The 11,474-nt window shown below is 49.3% G+C and overlaps 1 long non-coding RNA gene across 1 annotated transcript; it reads left to right on the forward strand.

Moving 5' to 3' along the window:
- The first annotated feature begins 5,905 nt into the window (after positions 1-5,905).
- Positions 5,906-10,327, forward strand: LOC114840928. Its single transcript, XR_003782925.2, has 3 exons — positions 5,906-7,206; positions 9,881-9,984; positions 10,143-10,327. It is a non-coding gene; the product is annotated as an uncharacterized LOC114840928 (long non-coding RNA).
- The last annotated feature ends 1,147 nt before the right edge of the window (positions 10,328-11,474 follow it).

Here is an 11,474-nt window from a genome sequence, read left to right on the forward strand (position 1 = left end):
TCCCAGGTCAGGGTCAGTTGTTTAACACTAGCGTCTCTTTCCCAGGTCAGGGTCAGTTGTTTAACACTAGTGTCTCTTTCCCAGGTCAGGGACGAGTACAATTCTGTAAAGTAACTTGAGGTGACTGACTTCATCTCCATAGAATGAATAAATAATCATCTCTGTGTGTATCCAAACACCACCGTCTGTGGCCAGTTTGTATGTAGATGCAGTACCTGGAGGTCAGTTGCTGTTCTGTCTGTCTGTAGATGCAGTACCTGGACATCAGTGGCTGTTCTATCTGTCTGTAGATGCAGAACCTAGAGGTCAGTTGCTGTTCTATCTGTCTGTAGATGCAGTACCTGGAGGTCAGTTGCTGTTCTATCTGTCTGTAGATGCAGTACCTGGAGGTCAGTTGCTGTTCTATCCGTCTCTAGATGTAGTACCTGGACATCAGTGGCTGTTCTATCTGTCTGTAGATGCAGAACCTTTAGGTCAGTAACTGTTATGTCTGTAGACGCAGAACCTGGAGGTCAGTTGCTGTTCTATCTGGCTGTTCAGTTCTCACACATTCACTTTTGTAAATGTTGATCGTCAATACAATGGTTATTCAGTTATTATAGGTAATATGGTGTATGGTGATTTTCTGGGTAAGAGACAGAACTTTAAGGAGCAATCCTGGGTTGGTTCTTTAAACGTGTAACTAAATTGCCACTGAGTAGCCAGTGATTTTTGAAGAATCTATCTGCTAAAGGCCATATGAGCTTTGTTCAAATGCTTTGAATGCCAGATTGCCCCTTTAAATACTTCTATTGGGAGTCTAAAACAGGAACAAAACACTTTCTGTGTCACTCTTTGATGGATTCCATTTCCTCTCTCCGGCGTCACGCGTCAGGCATCGTGAGCGATGACAAGTGGCTACCTTCTGCTTCTCTGTCGGGCCGTGGGAGGCGACAGAAGTGGGGACGGACTGCCAGGATCCATCTTCCTCCCCTAACCTCCCTCCAAACTTCCACTTCAAGAAAGACTCTTCAGTGTCGACAACAAAAAGAGGAAGAGGAAGAGGACTGAAGCTTTCCCTTACTGTTTGAAAAGAGGGAGCGACCCCTTTTATGTGGGGGAGCAGACATCATCGGGGGAGTAGTGGATACATTAGGGTTTTGCACTGTCATTCTCTGACTTCATCGCCTCCTTTTGCTCCTTCTCTGGCTGTGTAGAACCACAGGGGATGCCATAAAGGGCTTTCAGTTTTCCTAATGTCTCCTCCCCCAGTCTGCATCGCCAGGGGCCTTTGTATTCCCTGGTGGAGTGTTCCTTTGAGTGAAATCCAGGTTGATTCCCACTTACGCAGTCACACACATGCAAATGCAAACACCTCTTCATTCAGAGCCGCACAGAGTCAGGCAGACAAACGTGCAGGTGTACAAATGTGCAGGCAGACGGGAGTGCAGCCGGACGCGCGGACAGGAAATCGCTGTTAGGTGTTCCTCTTTCATCTCTGCCGCGCCACCGCGCATGTTCACAACACGACACGTGCGACTGTGATCTCGTTCGAGCGTTTCCCCTGTGAACATCTGTGAGCTCGTTTTGGGCTCGTTTCTCCCTGGTCGTGTGAGTGCGTGCTCATCCCCCCTCATCCGGCCCGGGCTGGCTGGCAGCGAGGCCTGGTGTGCCGTGGCAGCCCGGCCAAACAGATGTCAGAGTCTGGTGATACGGCGCCTCCGCAGAGCTCCAGCCGGCGAGCAGCACGGAGGACCATAACCTTCAGATTACAGATGGCCCTGCATCACGGCCTCCGGACGAAGCGGGTGGGGGTAATCCTGTGGGGGGAGCGCGGAGGGGGTGAAGGGGGAGGCTGTTTTGATGCTGGACTGAGGGCGATGGCGTGTCTGTGATGGGCAACAGACGAGATCTGACAGTGAGAATGGACAGCACAGATCACCGCGGTGTGGTGTTACCGCGCTGCGCTACCATTCCGCTGGCTTCGGCGTAGCGGCGACACACAGAGGCATGAGGTTGGGATGGACAGGGTTCATTGGGACGGAGGGCCTCCAGGAGATTTTCTCCTCCCAGTCTCTTCTCTTCTAGTGTTGCTGTGTGAGGGTGAACAGGTCCCCAAAACTGGAGGACGAGGATTCTAGTGTCAGGAGAAGTTAGACTCGATCCATCGCTAGTTGCTCTCTCTCTCTCTTTCTCTCTCTCTCTCTCTTTCTCTCTCTCTCTATCTTTTTCTCTCTCTCTCTACAGACGGCTGACTTGAGCAACATTTTCATAAAATGTTACTTAGTTATACCCAAAGTTCCTCATCTTTGTATTCTGGATAATGTCTAATATAATGAATTTGTGTTCTTTTTTTTTGTGTGGTTTTTTTTATACTTTGTGTGCTTATTTTGGGACTCAGTCCTGTAAGCGTAATTTTCTTGATGATGCACGTGTCGAGAAGGCAGGAGAATGACTGCCTCATTGTCAGGGACCTTCCCTCTCTTCGACTCCAGTATTCATTTTGCTTTTCATTTGTCAGAGGAAGGGCAGAGAGGAAGGAGGACTGAGGGAAGGAGGTGAGGAGGTTAAAATGATAAAGCGCCATAGAGACAAAGAGTGTGACAGAGAGAGAGAGGAAGACAAAGAGTGTGACAGAGAGAGAGAGAGGAAGACAAAGAGTGTGACAGAGAGGGAGTTGAGAGAGAATAGGAGGAAAGATGAACCGTTTTCTTCCTCCACTCTCCTTCATCCCTCCATCATTTGTCCTTCATTGTAATGCTGATCTCCTTGCTTGTCATTAGGTGTCTGCTAATGAATTTCCGTATCTCCTCCACGGTCACCATGTTATGTTCCTTTCAAATATCATTTTTGGCGTCACTACGCTTTGATGTCACATGCAGAAGGGGGAGTTGAGACGAGAGGAACATCGCCAGGGGAGGAGGGACAGAATAGATGCACAACACTCAATTGGTGGAGGCTTTGTCCAAACCACACATCATCCATAGCCATGTACAGTCTGCATGCATGGGGGAGAATGAGAGCATTTACAGAGAGCTGAATGTAGATGATATATGCAGACAAACAGGTGTTTGGAATGAGAGAAGTGGGAGAAACATGGCTGTGTTCACACAGAAAGTCTAGTTCTGATTGGAATTAGGATGCCTGTCTGAAACACTACGCAAACGAAGACGATTCATTTTAATTTATTTCACTTTTCGGAGACCAGTTTGAGAGGTATTTGAGAGAGGTATTTGAGACCAGGGTCTCATTGTCATTGGTGACTAACTGATTGAGAAATAATAAAAATACAGATATATAAAACACAGACAGATGAGAAATAATCATTGCAACAAGTTATATATTGAATTCAATCAATAATGGATAATAAGAGAGAAAGTGTTAAAAGGCCTTGGGTAGGGTCACATTGGGAAGAGTCTAGAAGCAATATTGAGAGAATTAAAAAGAGAAAGAGAGTGAAAAAGACAGTGGAAAAGACAGAAAGTGGGAACAGATTGGAGTGTCCTGGTCTGTTGCAACCATTCCTCAGTGGAGTTATTGTCCATGAGAGAGTGTTCTCAGCACACTGCTCCTCCTGCCTCAATCTGCACCCCCTCCTGCCTCCATCTGCACCTCCTCCTGCCTCAATCTGCACCTCCTCCTGCCTCCATCTAACCCCTCCTGCCTCCTGTTAGTGCCGATGGTGGCCGAGGAGAGAGTTGGGGGAGGTGGCAGGTGCCCCTAGCAGCAAGTAATTATCCAGTCACTCATGTCACATTTCACTCGTCACCTTTCACACAACCTCCTCCACACACACACACGCACGCACGCACACGCATTGCAAGCTGTTAGGTGTTAAGTATATAGTCCTCACACCCTACGTGTTTGCACAGTGTGTCTGGAGCAAATGGAGGAGCGGAGAAGGCAGTGGACTATAGAGAGGCCATAATGCAGGATGAGAATACACACTGTCTCTCTTTGCCTGCGATATACATACCTTTTTTTTGGTCTGATGGTAATGATGTTAATGGTAAAAACAAATTGTATTTTAATGTGGCATGAACACAGTCAAGCATAATGATTTCAACTGGTTGTCAAACAAATAACCAAGAAATTGTCTCCATGCACATCTGGACAGGTGCACAGAGAACACGGGTCAATGTGCATATACCCTGAGATTCATTATTTTAGAAAAACTATTTTCACTGAACCGAGAGCAACTTCATTTTATTTTTTTCTTTGACCTGCTGGCCGCAATTAATTCTTCAGCGGGATTAATACCGACTCTGGCAGTCCCGCTGGCGTTTGGCGTTGCAAGCATTCTCTGACCACGGACTGCCCAGAAGTCAGCTGGGAGAAGGAAAATTAACAATTAATTGATTACTGAATGTTATCGATGGACAAAGATTCATACAACCAAAACATAAGCTTATACAAGCAGCATAGCCTCAACAACTGGAGAATGGTTGTTCAGGGCTTCTGCTGTAGTTCTCGAGCGTTATCACTCCAATCAGACTCGCATCGCGGCATTCAAGCAGTCGACGACAGCCAGCCACAGAGAAATAAAATGGTTTTAACCACGACCGAAGGTGGGGGTTGTTCGCTGAATTTAAATTTTATGTTCGTATTTAAAACCGGAAAAAAAGATTACCTCAGCACATTAAACAAATTGGAGTGATTCGATTTCTTTATATAACCCCGCCACCCTGGAGATATTTGACTTCTGTTGCACGTGGGTGAGCTCATGTCTGATAATAACTTCGCACCTTCTGTGCAAATACATTCAAAGCAAAACTGAGGGAGAGGGAGGAGAGTTACCCCACGGAGGACTCACACACGACCCTCCCCCAGACGCCACCACTCACAGTGACAAATAAAGCTGTTCCCGAGCTGAAGGTCACAGGGAGGTAAACTACCTACTTGACCTGAAGACGACCCCGCCAGGAGCCCTGAGTGATTCCTCAAGCTGAAGATTTCGTCTGTCACGTTCCTGACTAACCAGGGCCGCTTAGGACCGAGCAACAACATGGCACATCAGCCACTGTTCTGGTCCCCTTTCTGTGGGTCTGCTGTTCTTTTTGGGCACCAGTAGGTCCAGCCGGTAAGATGGAATCAGATACCACCGGACCAGGAAGTTCCGTTACACCGGACCATTTGAAACCAGCGGCCATCTTGTCGTGACAGTGTCTGCTGCCAACGCCAACTGTCCAGCTATGTGCTTCAGTGCTTCGGGAGGAAAATCAAAGAGTAAGTCATTTGTCTTAGCCTACACATATGGCTCTGTTTTTCAGTTTTGGACAAGTAGAAAGGGGATGGAGAGAGAAGGGGGGACATCACTGTAAGTCATTCACCACTTTCCCCTCAGCGATTAGTGACACATGGTCGCATCTCTAACCCTGAAAATGACTCAAATATGCTCATAAATAACTCATGTATCCTCCAGATGTCATCGTCGTGGTAATGGCTGGTCTTTTCTCTTCCCTTACTCTCTTTCTCTCTCTTTTAATCTCTTTCTTGGACTGTGTGTTTTGCTAATATTCTTCCTGTTTCTCTCTGTCCCTCTCTTTACTCCACTCCATCTCTCTCTCCATTGTGAAGACTTGGGTTTGTCAAGCTGTGTAATGAATGGTGCAGAGTTGCGGGAGCAAGGAACCAGGTTGCAGGCAGAGGTAGTCGGTGTAGATCTTTTAAATTAAACAGAAGTAACACGGAGCACAAAACAACGAAAGAAAAGGCTGACTTCAGCAGCAAAACGAAAGCAAGCAACAATATACGGTACTTGCATAAAACGGCAACACACAAGCCATCCAAACACAACAACAATGATCCATACTGTGGGGAGCAGAAGGGAAACATTTAAACACATACTGTTGAGTATATAGGGACCTGGTGTGCATGATGATTGAAGACATGTGACACAACAAGTCCAGGATGCATTCATGTGAGTTGGGAACTAAAGGTGTATGGAACGGTGGCGCTGCTGCTCACCGTACCATGACAAGCTGACAAAGGTCTGACCCAGAAAGGGTTTTTAGTCCAGTAGAAGTTTTGGCTTTAGGCTAAAGAGAGACTTGTTAATTAGAGGTAAAAGTGGCTGGAACAGGTCAACCCTAACCCAGAGGTCAGACTACAACCCTAACCCAGAGGTCAGACTACAACCCTAACCCAGAGGTCAGACTACAACCCTAACCCAGAGGTCAGACTACAACCCTAACCCAGAGGTCAGACTACAACCCTAACCCAGAGGTCAGACTACAACCCTAACCCAGAGGTCAGACTACAACCCTAACCCAGAGGTCAGACTACAACCCTAACCCAGAGGTCAGACTACAACCCTAACCCAGAGGTCAGACTACAACCCTAACCCAGAGGTCAGACTACAACCCTAACCCAGAGGTCAGACTACAACCCTAACCCAGAGGTCAGACTACAGCGTGTTAGGAAACATCTTGGCAGTGAACATTGTCAGTTCCAGTTCAGGGGTTAATGGGAAGCAAGATAATATTTAGAGGGTATGTTTTTTATTTGAAGTTGAATATTGGAGCATATTAAACACACAAGAACACAAATCCACACATTCCTATGTACACAAGCACTGTAGCTTCAATAATTATTCTCTGAATAAGTTTTGGTTCACTAATCCAGAGAAACTCCGGCTTCAGTGAGTGATCTCTCTGTTTCGGATGACAAATCCAGAAGCCATACGAATGCACACAAAAAACCCTGATCCACCCGCAAACAAAGAGACTAGCAAAACAAGAAAACACGCATTGTTAAGATTCTTATTTCCTATTTTTGATCGACATTGCTGGCTGCCTTGGAGGTGACGGCCTCTCTTTTCTGTCTCCATCCCTGGACCAGCTGTCATGCAACATTTAGTCACCAACCCAGTTCTATTGCCCTCTCTCAGGCTGCCACTATGACACAGCTGACAGCCAGTCACCAGGGTCTATTTTTACTCCTCCACTACTAGACCCGGGCCCGGGGGGAGGCACAGCCTCCCCCGCTGACATGCTGGCACCTTCTGGGCGTCTCTCCGTCTTTCTCTCGCGCTCATCGGCCTGTCCTCTCTGCTGAGCAGAACAGACATACGCTCCCGCGATCTGACGCGCGCGTTTATTGGTTGACGGCGTTTCAGTCCGAACTGATCTTCATCAGAACCATGCCAGCTCCGACGTTTTCTCTGTGTGACGGTATGGAGGTCCAGGACGGGACTGACAGTCACCTCCGTCACAGAGCACCTCCCTGGTGAGTCACCTCCGTCACAGAGCACCTCCTTGGTGAGTCACCTCCGTCACAGAGCACCTCCCTGGTGAGTCACCTCTGTCACAGAGCACCTCCCTGGTGAGTCACCTCTGTCACAGAGCACCTCCCTGGTGAGTCACCTCTGTCACAGAGCACCTCCCTGGTGAGTCACCTCTGTCACAGAGCACCTCCTTGGTGAGTCACCTCTGTCACAGAGCACCTCCCTGGTGAGTCACCTCTGTCACAGAGCACCTCCTTGGTGAGTCACCTCCGTCACAGAGCACCTCCTTGGTGAGTCACCTCTGTGACAGAGCACCTCCTTGGTGAGTCACCTCCAAAATGCTGACGGCCTTTGTTGTAAGTGGGTGCAAAAGAGGGGGAAAAGAGAGTGAAGGGGTCTGGGCTCAGTGTGTGTCGGTGTGTAAGGAGTGGGCTGTGAAAGGAAGGATTTGGAGGGAAATGTGTTTGAGCGGAAAGCCAGGGGAGGTAATCTGCAGCCCTGAGCAGATAAGAGCCGTCCTCTTTTCAGTACCGCTGAAATGGGATCGATCAAATGCCCTCCCCCATGTCAGGGAAAGCGAGAGAGACTGTGTGTGTTTATGGGTGTGTGTTTGTGGGTGTGTTTGTGTGTGTGCGTGTGTTTGTGTGTGTGCGTGTGTGTGTGTTTGTCTATGTCCAAGAGAAAGGCAAAGGCAAGTGGGGTTGAGTGAGAGCAGTTATGCGATAGGGGGAGGAAAGATGAGTGGTGTAGGGGGATGTGCAGATTCCACGCTCAGTTTGGTCCAAACCCACGGAACTGATGTCTGTCAGTACGACAAGGCAGATGACTGGATGACCAGGGAGGGGGAGCCAATCAGGGAGAGACTACAGGGGAAGAAATGAGGTGGGAGAATGAGTGAGAGGGGGTGGGGGTAGAGCGGTGTCAGCGCTACATATTCTAAGGTGTATCTACACATTGTGGATGACATTTCCAAAGGACACTGTTTTGGCCGTTCAGAGGCGATGTGCTGTATTCCAGTGAATCGAGGACACTGTTTTGGCCGTTCAGAGGCGATGTGCTGTATTCCAGTGAATGGAGGACACTGTTTTGGCTGTTCAGAGACGATGTGCTGTATTCCAGTGAATCGAGGAACTGTTTTGGCTGTTCAGAGGCGATGTGCTGTATTCCAGTGAATGGAGGACACTGTTTTGGCTGTTCAGAGGCGATGTGCTGTATTCCAGTGAATGGAGGACACGTTTGGCTGTTCAGAGGCGATGTGCTGTATTCCAGTGAATGGAGGACACTGTTTTGGCTGTTCAGAGACGATGTGCTGTATTCCAGTGAATCGAGGAACTGTTTTGGCTGTTCAGAGGCGATGTGCTGTATTCCAGTGAATGGAGGACACTGTTTTGGCTGTTCAGAGGCGATGTGCTGTATTCCAGTGAATGGAGGACACTGTTTTGGCCGTTCAGAGGCGATGTGCTGTATTCCAGTGAATCAAGGACACTTTTGTCTGTTCAGAGGCGATGTGCTGTATTCCAGTGAATGGAGGACACGTTTGGCTGTTCAGAGGCGATGTGCTGTATTCCAGTGAATGGAGGACACTGTTTTGGCTGTTCAGAGGCGATGTGCTGTATTCCAGTGAATCGAGGAACTGTTTTGGCTGTTCAGAGGCGATGTGCTGTATTCCAGTGAATGGAGGACACTGTTTTGGCTGTTCAGAGGCAATGTGCTGTATTCCAGTGAATGGAGGACACTGTTTTGGCTGTTCAGAGGCGATGTGCTGTATTCCAGTGAATCGAGGAACTGTTTTGGCTGTTCAGAGGCGATGTGCTGTGTTCCAGTGAATGGAGGACACTGTTTTGGCTGTTCAGAGGCGATGTGCTGTATTCCAGTGAATCAAGGACACTGTTTTGGCTGTTCAGAGGCGATGTGCTGTGTTCCAGTGAATCGAAGCGACTTCCTCCATCCTTATACACCTGCAGCTGCTGCTGTAGCCTCCCTAGCCCGGCCGAGAAGCTGCTCTGGATGCGTACGCCGAGCAGCTCGGCAGCATGGCGTCTGTCTGCCTCCGGTCAGTATGGCCCCCCTGATGGCTAATCAGTGGCTGAACCTGCAGGGACCAGTTGCTGCCTATGGAGAGGCAGGGCGGACAGGAATGGTCTGGGTCCAGGATGGAGGACATGAGGATGGGGACAGCCCACGGGTTACAGGCCAGGGGAGGAGGGAGTGTTGAGGGGTTACAGGCCAGGGGAGGAGGGAGTGTTGAGGGGTTACAGGCCAGGGGAGGAGGGAGTTTTGTGGGGTTACAGGCCAGGGGAGGAGGGATGGTTAAAGGGGTTAACAGGCCAGGGGAGGAGGGATGGTTGAGGGTTAACAGGCCAGGGGAGGAGGGATGGTTGAGGGTTAACAGGCCAGGGGAGGAGGGATGGTTGAGGGTTAACAGGCCAGGGGAGGAGGGATGGTTGAGGGTTAACAGGCCAGGGGAGGAGGGAGTGTTGTGGGGTTACAGGCCAGGGGAGGAGGGAGTTTTGTGAAGGTACAGGCCAGGGGAGGAGGGAGTTTTGAGCTATGCTAATTTGATCTCTCTCCACCAGGACATCACATGTTTTTCAGAGCTGAAAACTGGGCTGTCTTGATAAATCCAATGTGACTAGTGTCTGGTAAAAGTACAGATTTAATTTTTTTCCCTTCCAGTTTCTTAGTGTCCAATTCACAGTTTATCCAACTGCCAAGAAGTGAACAGGAGAAGAGCACATATACATCCAAAACCCACAGGAATACGTTGAAGCAGTGGCTAGGTGTGTGCATTGACATTGGGAATACGATGAAGCTCAGGTTCACGCCTCTTCGCGTTTCCAAACTACACAATGTTAAAGACACATTTCTATCACAACGTCTTTTGAAATATTACGGATATTGAAGGCAACAGCATCACAGTGTACGTTTTTACTCCTAGGTTCCTTCCGGAACCACAGTCTGCTGCCGAACAGAACAGCCTCTGCCAGCGGGACGGAACCGCCCTTTGATTCCTTCTCCAGCAACCCGCCTGAAGATGACCGCAAATCCGTCCACCTCCATGGGGGTCCACATGGTCCCCATCCTCCCACTTCTCTCTGATCCAATGTCATTGTGTTTCGTGCCCCCCCCCCCCCCCCCTTGTTAATACTGCAGCAGAAGCAACGTACTTGCTGCTATTGAGACTGACATGTTTTAAAGCTTTCAGTCGAAGGTCTGGCAGATTAGACCGGTGAGGTTTTTAATGGGGCAGACTGAGCGCTAAAGCGACGCCAGCTCTGCAGCCCGAGCGCCAGTAGATGGATGGGGGCTAATGCTATCACTGACGTTGCGGGGTCAGGGCAGTGACAGAACTTGCTTTCCTCCTCCCTACTGTGTATTTGCCTTTCAAACGCAGGATCGCATTGGTAATCTCAGTTTAAATACACAAATCCCCAGCCGCAATCCAATCAAACCTATAATACCCCTGGCGTGGCCACGGCCCACCCAGCGACACAGCTGCCAGCGAAGCTGCCCCGCCCCTCTGTTGTCACTCACACTGACACACACTTTAAAGTCAACGCAGGCACACACACTCCTGCATACACACAGGTCCGCAGGGGAAGTATGTGCACTCAAAGAAATACACAGACACACAAACACAGACACACACACACACACACACCATACTCTCACTGATACTCAGCTGGCGGTGTTTAATGCTGTCTCTGAGGGATTTAATCCAGATTACCAGACCGCTTAGCTCCACACACACACACGCACACAAACATACACACACATGGGGGACACACACACATACCAGGATTATCCTCTAGAGGGTGCTGTGTGTCAAGAACAGACCAGCTAGAGATTTATACACATGGCAGATTAACCCAGCAACTTCCCTGTCTCTCACCTCCCTCCCTGTCTCTCCTGTCTTACCTCCCTCCATGTCTCTCCTGTCTCACCTCCCTCCATGTCTCTCCTGTCTCACCTCCCTCCCTGTCTCTCCTGTCTCTCACCTCCCTCTCCCTCCCTGTTTCTCACCTCCCTCCCTGTTTTTTCTGGCGCTCACCTCCCTCCATGTCTCTCCTGTCTCTCAGCACCCTCCCTGTCTCTCACCTCCCTCCTTGTCTCTCCTGTCTCCCCCCTCCCTCTGCTTCCCTGTCTCCTGTCTCTCACCTCCCTCCTTGTCTCTCCTGTCACTTACCTCCCTGTCTTCCTACCTCTATCCCTTCCTCTCTCTCTCTCTCTTTCCCTCCCTCTTCCTTTCTCACTTCCTCCCCCTCCACCT

Source organism: Esox lucius, chromosome 15, assembly GCF_011004845.1.
Source record: "Esox lucius isolate fEsoLuc1 chromosome 15, fEsoLuc1.pri, whole genome shotgun sequence".
Taxonomy (NCBI): Eukaryota; Metazoa; Chordata; class Actinopteri; order Esociformes; family Esocidae; genus Esox; species Esox lucius.